This window comes from Bombus vosnesenskii, unplaced genomic scaffold, assembly GCF_011952255.1.
Source record: "Bombus vosnesenskii isolate JDL3184/JDL3185 unplaced genomic scaffold, Bvos_JDL3184-5_v1.1 scf7180000013289, whole genome shotgun sequence".
Taxonomy (NCBI): Eukaryota; Metazoa; Arthropoda; class Insecta; order Hymenoptera; family Apidae; genus Bombus; species Bombus vosnesenskii.
In genome coordinates, this window is record NW_022882942.1 from 347,076 (window position 1) to 357,370 (window position 10,295).

Below are 10,295 nucleotides of genomic sequence, written 5' to 3' on the forward strand. Positions count from 1 at the left end.
GATGGGGTTCGCGGATGTGACTCGAACGGATGCAGTTTTTCCTGCTTCTCGCCCCACTGTCCTCCAGCGCTCCATCCCCGCGGCTTCGTCGTTCGCTCCGTTGCTATTCCCGGATTTTCTTCCTTCTCTTTTTTCCTTCGACGACGACGTCGACCACGACCATGACGCGAAAGTCGTCGATGACGACGACGACAACGACGACGACAAATACGAAGATCGCGAGGACGACGTAAGCGGACGTGGAGATGGACGGGATAGAGGAGAAGGCGTAGCAGAAAGAGGAGACGGAGAAGGGTGCACCGATGCTGGTAGGAGGGGGATGCAAGATATTGCAGCCCCGCGGGACACACAGAGACGTAATCTCCACGACGGAGCTGGAGACGTATTACAATCCCGCGGTCCTCCAACTACCAAGTCACTCAGTTTCCCGTGCATGAATGGCCCATTCTCCTTGGCCTGTCTCTAGGAAAGTCTCTATCTATCCCGATTACCGTTCCACCTCCACCCCTTCTTCCTTCTTCTTCGCTCATCCACAGTGCTGGCTCACTGGTTGGCGTTTCTCGCTCTCGGAACGAGCATCAGCTCGCAGTTCTACCTTGCTTTTTCAACTACCAGCTGCCTACCTAGGCCGCCGGCTTCGGAGAACAAAGATTTCATTTTTCACCAGACGCCAGGGACCAAGGCGGCGGGTTCAGGAACGGAGGCGGAGGAGGCACGCTTCTTGCGTTGCAGATTTCTTCCATTATTCCTCTTAATCACGCCTCGCTGCGCTGACTGCGCCGTTCCTCTCGTGAGTTCTGACGCGCGGAATCAGGACAGCGAATGAGATTCTTTTAAGAAGACGTTCCTCACCCCTACGCCGCCCTCTCCGCCGCTTTTCTAGATCATCCCTCAGAGCTCGAATTCCTGATTCTCCAACGAAGAAATTATTCTCTTAACCGCGTCCTAAACGGAACCGCGATATTTCTCACAACCATTGAAAAGGCGTGTGCAAATCTTTGGAATCACTCGGACTGGAAATCTAGACCGTCGCTTTATTAGGACGGAAACGTATCGAAGAAAGTTAACGTTACGGTCGTCGATTCCTCTTTTCCCTTCTTACGTATTACTTTTCATACGATGTAAAAAAGAGTGGAAGAGTCTCGTAGACGCGCGTAGAATAAAACGAGATAGGAGTAAGTAAATCGAGCGTGTAGGTAGCACGACAAGAATAACGATTCACTTCCCGAAGCCACCTTCCTTAAAACATCCTTCTACCCCCTTAGCACAGACGGTAGCCCCCTTCGTCCTCGAGAATCCGCGCACTTCTTTTCTCCCTGTCCTTCGAGCGTCTCCCTGCCAGCCTCTGAAGCTTGTCTCTCCCATCGTAGACGTATATACGAAGGGGTGCGAAGTCGTATGAGCGTGTATACGGAACAGGAATTGGAGGAGGACGAGGGCCAGGACGAGGGGGACCGCGTAGAACAAAGAGTGCAAGTATAAGGTGGACGGGAGGGAGGGTTAGCTCCGAGGGGTGGGTCGGGTGGGTGGTGCATATAAGATGGGCGACGTACAATGCACGCACCCTCGGCGCACTCGAGGCTCCTCAAGCAATGCCCGTGAAGGGACGAAGGGTACGGAGGGAAGATTCCAAAAACTCGGCCGCTCAATACCTCCGTGCTTCGACTCACCCTCGTATTTTCTTTCCTACCTTCTTCTCTTGCTCCTCTTTTCGCCGCGTCTTTCCTCCCGAGCTCTCTCCTCTTGTATCGCTGCATCGTCGTCTTTGTTCAACTTTCTTGTTTCTCCGCAAAAGCCTATCTATCTCTCTTCGTCGATATCTCAGTCGCACTCTCTCACCCTCTGAATACCATCTACGACAGCGATCGCAGTTCGACGCACAGTCAGGCCGATCGAGCATCGTCATAGACGACACCAGGAAGCTTAATTGCGTTTAATGGGCCTCGAAAGGGGCCGCGTAACAGGGATGGAACTTTGTTGTGTCTCCAGCCGCGGTTCTGCTTGCTTTTGCACGACCAAGCGGTTTCGTTTCCCTGCTATCGGATCGTTTAAATTGGCCAGCTTCCGGCTTGGCCAGCGGGCCGCTGTGTTTCTAATAGATCATTTCGTAATGCATATTACTCTCCCCGTGTACTCCCTCTCCTCTCTGCGCTAATTGACCGTTCAAAATTGCGACATTACGCGTGTAATTAACGCTTCACGTAAACTCGATCCCTCATTGATGTCGTAATAATAACCTTATCGGCATAGGTTGTCGTCAAATAAGCACAACGCAACACGTGCCTTGCGCCTAAAATTCAACGTTGCATGGAAAGTTCGCGTGCAAAAGGCATCTCTGTTTCTACTTTTTTCGTGTTGGTCGTCGAACGTGGTTCGATTTTTCAGTTAGTCGAACAGACCGATATCGTGACGCCCGCAACGTAATGTTCTCGCAAGGGGATATTTGAGCACCCCTTGTAAGGTGGATACACCGGCGACACTCCAGCATTCCTTGCGCATCCTCAGGGGGTGGGCGGTCGAAGCTCAAGTGGAGTCATCGTTTGCGAGAGTGCTTACCAGCCCAACGTCATCCTCCTCTCCCCCCTTCATCATCCTCCAATCTCCATCTCCATCTCCTTCCTTCTTCCGGAGGAGAAGACTCGCCGGGCGAATCCTCGAGCATCGAGGCATCGTCTACAACGAGAGCGGCGTAAACCTTATTCTTACGCCACTTTGCCACAAGATGTTAGTCACGGAAGGGGGCACTCTTGCCATCAACGTATGTATAATCCCTTCATCGTAACGGTGACGAACTTTCGAGAGGACGGTCCCTCGTCTCGTTCCCTTATCGCGTATTACTTCCTGTCTTCCTTCTTCGTCTCTGTCTCCTTCGCCGTCACGCTCTTTGATCCAGCCCGTGTTTACACGCGACGAGAAAGAAAGACAGAGGAAGAGTTGGAGGAGACGCTCCAGATCTGCTCGACGACGAGAACTTGGCCGGCTGCAAAGTTTCCTGCGTCTTCGACCCAGTTCGCATCGTCTGCACCCGCTGGTCCGCGATCAACGTCGTTCAGAATTATTATCAAAGATTACTGGGTCATCTCGACTCCATCGACATTGCCAGGGAAAAGCTTCCTTTTCAGAAGTTTGAGAGCCTTCCAGATGCGGCCATGTCCTTCTTTCTTTTTTCTTTTCTTTCTTCTTTCTTTTTTTTTTTTTTCTTTGTATAGTTCGTTGTTTGTAGGTGATGGATTACTGGAGTAGGTAATATCAATGGAAAATTTCTGTCATTGTTGTCTATCACTTGTGTAGTCAGTTTTAAGGAATGTAATAAACGTAATCATTGTAAGGGCAGTAATTTAGAAACACATGAAAATTGCAGATTTATTTTATAGACTATTTGCTTTGAATTCAGTAAACGAGTTTCATCTGTTTATACAATTAATTGAATAATTACAATATTCGAAATTTGGAGATTTCTATCCCAAATGTCTATCCGAGCTGTGGAAGTATTTGCAACATCAAATAATCAAATATGTACAAAAAATTTGTTCCCCTATGTAATTGGTCAAATATCGATTACAACATTGAACATATGAATTTTCGGCAATGAAGTTTCAGCAATCTTCCGATAATTTTTCTTAAATATGGTAATATTTTCAAACGACATAAAATTATATATTTCCAAGCATATCGCGCACAGAGAAAGAAACAGTTCGTATTGCTTAAATAAATCGCGTGTCTGTAGACCAACCATCGACGAAAGTAAGTAAGTCGACCGCGATTCAAGCTCACCATCATCCACTCGTTCGCCGAGTTAATCATATCGTCAAATTAATGCTCCCGCGAGCTCTAGTTCGGTCGTTAGCTAAAATACCCTATTCATCCGTACCCTTTCCACGAGCAGAAGCTTTTCTTCGGCATCGTTAATGCAACGTACATACCAGTAATCTCTGCACAAGCTGCCAGCACTGTACAAAGAACGGAGCTGCAGACGGTCGGATGCAGGCACTTCCTATCGGAACACTTTCCACCATCGTTTCCCATCTTTCTTCTTTAGCTTATAAGGGAGGCCTTTTCCGGACGACGAGGCTTATAAAGAAAAGCCGGTCGTGGCCGTCGTCGTCGTCGTCGTCGTCGTCGTCATCGTCGTAGTCGTTCTTGGTCGTCGTCGCCGCCGTCATTCTCTTCATCCGCGTCGTTCTCCATCGGCAGAGTGCTACTTAGAGAAATCAGAGCGCGGCTCGGTATACGGTTTCTCGTGCTACTTACATCGTAAATAGAAGAAGACTAAGAGAAAAGAGGTATCCGGTGGATGGAGCGGAACCCGTTGGATGCCTCGAACTCCAACGGTAATGTCGAGTGCACGCTTACTCGTCGTCAGAAGAGCTTTTCTTGTTCTTGATGCGCGTTGGACAATGGCGAAAAAACACTCTCCTACCTCCTCGCTCTTTCCCCACCACGTCCCCTCTCTGTCCCTCTTTCTATTTCGCGTTCTCTGTCGTTCTACAGGCAACTTTTCTCGTTCCGGCAACCCCTCAGTGTGGTCTTTTACCACTCCTGTCTGTTGGCTTTCGTGATGACACGAGAAGGCAAAGAGGAGGAGGTGGAAGAGGAGGAGGAGAAAGAGAAGAAGTAAGAGAGCGGTGGAGGAGGAAGATGAGAGGACCACGAGAAAGAGAAAGCCTCCTGAATGTCCTCCACTTACTTTTCTTCTTTTCCTCCGCGCTGGCTCCTTCTCCTTTTCTACACGGAAGAAAAGACGCGTAGGTGGAGCAGGAACGCACGTGGAAAGGACAAAAGTAACGCGCGAGGTACGATTTGAGACGTAGGTACACGGCATTCGTGGAACTTCCTCCGGTCCTCGTTTCGAAAGAGACGAGACGACAAAGAAGGTGTAGGTGTCGCCTTCAGGAATTCAAGAAAGCTGCAATGCTGAATGCGTCGAGGAGCCACGCTTTTTACCACTTCTTTCTCTTTCCTCCTCTTTCCTTCCTATTTTTTTCTTTTTTTTTTTTCCTCCTTCTTTTCTCTTTTTTCCACCTTTTGCCCGAGGGTCCGGATACGACGAACCAAGAACAGAGAAGGAGGTCCGCGAGAGATAGAAGAAGACCGTGACACCGAGCAAAGAAAACCGTAATATGCTCGAGTGGTGCGAAACGAGGATTGTCCCTTTCTTCGCCGCACTGCCACCTTCGTCTTAACGCCGACAAGTGTATTAGCCACTCGACTCGTTGCTTCGTCCCAAAGAACTTCTTCTTTTCCATCCGACCGATGGTGTCATCATTTAAACGTCTTTTCGCGCCCAAAGGAGCCGTTCTTCTAAGTCCTTGAGGCAATTATAAGCCACTTTAACGTCGCGCCGACTGACGACTAATTTCTGGTAGACTTAAGTGACATATTCGTGATATTAATTATCTAAGCAAGATATTAATCATTCGGTTGTTTCAAGTAACGAACTTGAAAATAATTTCTCTATTTCTTCCTAACACTTGTAGGAATTATAAATACTATGGCTCGATTATCTCATCATCATCTATTAACAGCTTTAATGGTGCCACTTTAAAAGAATTGCAACTAACTGCGAATTGTAATATGACATTTATTGTTATCATTCGTGTTTGTACTTCCATATATATTTCACCATATAATTTTAAAAAATATTATTTGATTCACTAAAACACAATTTACTTTTCAACGTTCCATACCGTTTGTATGTCTTTGTATGTCTTTCAGCGTTCTGTATTATATAACGAGCCGTTCTCTGATTATCTTCCTTCCAATTTTTAACATTTTAAAAAGATGCGTAATTAGCAAACCAGAACCTAATTGAAAATTACCGTATAATATAGTAGCCATCTTTAAATAACAGATAAGTTTTTGCATAATGGTCAAGTTCGCATAATTTCCTATTGTATGGATATATACGTAGCTTAATTTGTAATATTTAAAGGTAATTTCGAGAATCGTGCCCGAAATAAACACATATGTCTGTCAATATACGTCAGCGTGACTACAAAAAAGCCTGCGGTTTGAAAAGCGGTGTCTTCTTCAATAGAAAGCGATTGAAACACAAAAGGAAACAATTCACGGGTTAATTACAGTCACTCGCCGGAATATATTACGAGGTGTGTCAAACGACGAAAAGGCAATATAATTTTCTGCGGAGCGTAGCGTTCCCGAAGCGCGACAAATAGGCGCCGGAAGTTCGTATCCGCTGGACCAGGTATCCTTACTGGAAGCTTCCACTTTCATGGAGGAAATGAGCTCTCGCTCCTTCCGTTCGTGCCGCGATAAAGTCTCGATACGAGAACGACCACCGAGCATCACCGTACCAAACGATTTTACTTTTTCTTCCATTTTAATTCAATTTTTCAAATGCACGTACGTACGTGCGCAATTATAACCACTTCCACCCTTCGATCCGGTGAGCAGACCGAAAGATAGGAGAATGTGTTAATGCAGAAAAGGCCAGGTGAAAAGAAAAAAAAGATAATTTTATTCGATCTGTTCAATATTCCAGTCGGGCGTATAACTTTTTATTACGCTACATTATATCAGATTTCTTTCCAGCCGGGTCCTGGCTGGAAAACGCCGGATAATGGACTTTGAAACAACAGGCCAGTTCTGCACGCTGCGTGTGAAACGCAGTCCAAGGGGAAAAGCCGGAACGAAAAAATATTTACGCTCTTTGTTACTCGCCCTTGCTCCTCCTCCACCCTCTGCCCCTTTCTTTCTCTGTTAACAGCGAAACGACGAAAAATGATATTGGGAATCGGAGGACGGCTGAAAAAGTGAATGCACGAATGTTTGGAAAACATTACTCGGCCAGGATCCGGAGAAAATCACGCGGAATCGAACGACCCAACGAATAAGCGAGGACTACCAGGACATAATAATATTGATAATTCAATGACGAGATCAGGATTCGATGTAATATGGGAAATTCGCGCAGATCTTTACCTTTTACCGAACAAAAGTACTCTTATAGGTGAACTTAAAATTACAAAAGAGATTCAGATAATCAGACTCGTCTATCGATATCAGACCGTATATTACGAATAAAATAATTCGCAACTGAATCTTGTGCACGAGAGAGTGCAAAAGAGTAATTAGAAACACGGGGAGGAGTCGATCGCGAGATTTGAACGGGTCAGCGAGCCGGAAAGAGAAAAGGAACCGGCGACGGGAGAAAATGAAGCAAATCGAATTCTAGCCGGTGCACACGAATCTAATATGATAGCACGGAGCCTCTTGTTGATCGATCAATCGAAACCCCTGGAAACCTCATCCCAGCTGCACCTAATTATTAGAAGCCGCCAATTACCATCTATAAACCATCCCCGAAAATCCGCTTCCCCCCCTCTCCCATCCTTCGTTCCGTTTCTGCCCCACACCCTATTCTACCCTTGTTCATCTTGCTCCCCGAAGCGGTCGTTACTTCATCGACAAGATCCTCGCGCGCTCGCTGTATACGAAACGTGACCGGAAACTCGTGTGCGCTGGACCAAGTAACCTCGCCTGGAAGCTTCCACTTTTCCAGAGGAAACGAGGCTGTGGTTCGTTCTTCGTTCTCTGTGGCGGACCAGAGATGCACGCTACGAAAGAAAGACGGATGCCTGGATGGGGGTAGAAACGAGTGTAGAAAAGATGCATAGAAAAACAACGCGGCGGTGGCTAGGAAGGGGCAAAGAGGACGAGAGAGATCTGATCAACGACGGTAGAAAGGCTACAGAGATATCGGAGGGAGGAATCGGAAGACAATGGGTGGGACTGAGGCGAACGAAAAGGGACGGAACACGCCGGTGGAGAAAACGGTAGTACGAGGTAGAGTGAAAGGGAAAGAGTAAGTGGCAGAGGGACGCAGAAAAAGAGAGGAAGGGACAGAGAAAGAGCGTGAGAGAGGAGTGTCGTACTAAGGGGAACGATACCTGTGCGACTGTCTGTCGTCCGGACGTCCGTTGTTTTGTTACAATCACGTATCCGTGGTTTACGCGGGCACATATCGGCGCGTTGTAACCGGCATACCAACACGAGAAAACGAACCAGGATGTGAGCCGTGACTGGGGCTCGGCTCGAGTGGACGCGGGCCCGCGATGACTCGAAAGGTGCGGAACCGTGTGTTCCGGCCTTCGTCAACGCATTATTGTACGTCGGACCGGAAATGATGTCTTAATTGACTCCGTTTGCGCTGCCGTGACCATCGACCATCGCCAGTAGTTGGTAGCAGTCGAACACGTCGTTTTTATCGTTCAAATTGCTCGCCAAGAGATTGATTCGAAATTTTCACTCGGCATAGATTTATCGGGCCTCGTTCATGCCATTACGGAAGAACCAATTTACACGGACCTCCAGCAAGGGTCTCTCATGACAGAAATAGAAAATCGCATGCTTCTTGTTTTTCGTTGCTCGGGCTGCTTCCGTGCGATTTCGAGACGGAAACGGTGCGAAGATTGAAACTGTATTACCGTGGTACTGATTGCGATGATGTTGATACGGAGATTTTTAGTAAACTATCTTTTGTAAAGACAGTAGAGTTTTAGATAGTAGAGTCTTTTGAAAAGATAAATTATATGAATCGTTTTGCCTCTAAAAGACTTTCTTACTGGCTTGTTTCATTTGTTTTGATCGTAGAATGATGTACTCTTATTGGAAACGATATTTCTTTAGCTGTTCGTCGTGAATTACATTCAATGGTCTTTAAATATTATTGTAGGTAGCATTTGATTAATTTTTGTCCACTCTAACTTTCATATAACTTTAACTTTTATATCATCGGTGACTTCTAAAGTAATTTTTAGATTCATTTGCAGTAAGGAAAATTCCTTCTTCTTCCATTCGATTGACGACAATCGATAATGCGAGAGAATTTTTCGGGAAAACTACGTCGCGCATTAACATAATATTTGTCATTTTCGGTCACTGGATACGAACAATATAGTTATACATAATTTTATTAATCCTAACCCTAAACATTTCTCCGCGGCATTCAAACCGTTATAGCCGTTATATTCATAACCGTTCAAGTCATACCGTTGGTCGACGGTAAGCATTGCAGGCCTAAGCTGCACCCTTGGTCGACAAGTTTAAAATTACGGTTACGTGCAAGAGGAAAAAATACTTATAACAAAATATGCAAACTTCTCCGTCCCCTCGCGGGCGAACTTCGATTCTATTTATTATTTCAAGCGATTACCAGCAGCGTCTACGTCCATCGCATCTAATTGATGCAACGATGGACGTTAAAGGGGTCGCGAATTGATGAAATATTAACCCGTTCCTTCGTCGCAGTTCTTTTCTTCTTGGTAAAAAACAAGAGGCGGAATGATCACGATGAACATCAAGGGAGGGAAAAAAAATGAACAGAAAGTAAAAGGATAGTTTGAATAAGCTGTACGAACTCCACAAGCGAATAAATCCTCTTTTCAACTTAACCGACGAATAATATAGTTGTACGTTAATTAACAAATGGGTTAAATCTAACTCGATATTCGCCGATCATTGTCGGCAGGAAAACTGCGTTAAAACGGGAACGGAACTTTCGTTGGAACGACAAAAATATTCTTATTGAAATTCAATTTTTAACAAATTTACAACAATCGTAACAGTTCTCGATCGTGAAATATTTTACCAGAATTTACAGAATTGTATCTATAATTATACAATGTTGACATTTAGCAATATATCTGATTAATATAAAATAATTGTACTTTTTAACAAGATATCGAACAGAAAAATATATCGCCACTTGTCATTTTATTGGAATACGACAGGTATCCTGATTTCAAATGGCGATTCAAAAATTTACAGCTTTTCCTAACATCGACATATAATATGAAATAGTTTTTATATTTATTCATTCATATTCTACTTAATAACAACTCACGAAAGAACATATTGAATTTCTCTGGAAGCTTCCATAGCTTTTCTAAGGAAATTTAAAAATACCTTTGAAATATCCAGATTTTTTAACAATACGCAAACTCTCTTTTCTCTTTCTAAAGTTTTAAAATTTATTAAATTCAATCAGTTTACTAAAATTTTCAAACGACGATCTGATCAACCCACGATTCCACTTCAAAGTCCGTGATCGAACGAGCGGAATAAAAAAAAAAAACGCCCGAGTGTCCGAGCTATCTGGCGTTTTGAGGGGGTGCCGAACGTTGTTACGTCGCGTAGGGAGGGAACGCGAGAACGCGTAAAAATTCGTCGACGGACTTGCGACGTACTCTCCCGCGGACAATAAAATGCTTTTATAATACTTTGTAACGTAGCCAGCCGGCTCGTTATGTTTCTCGCGGTGCGTTACGACCGCT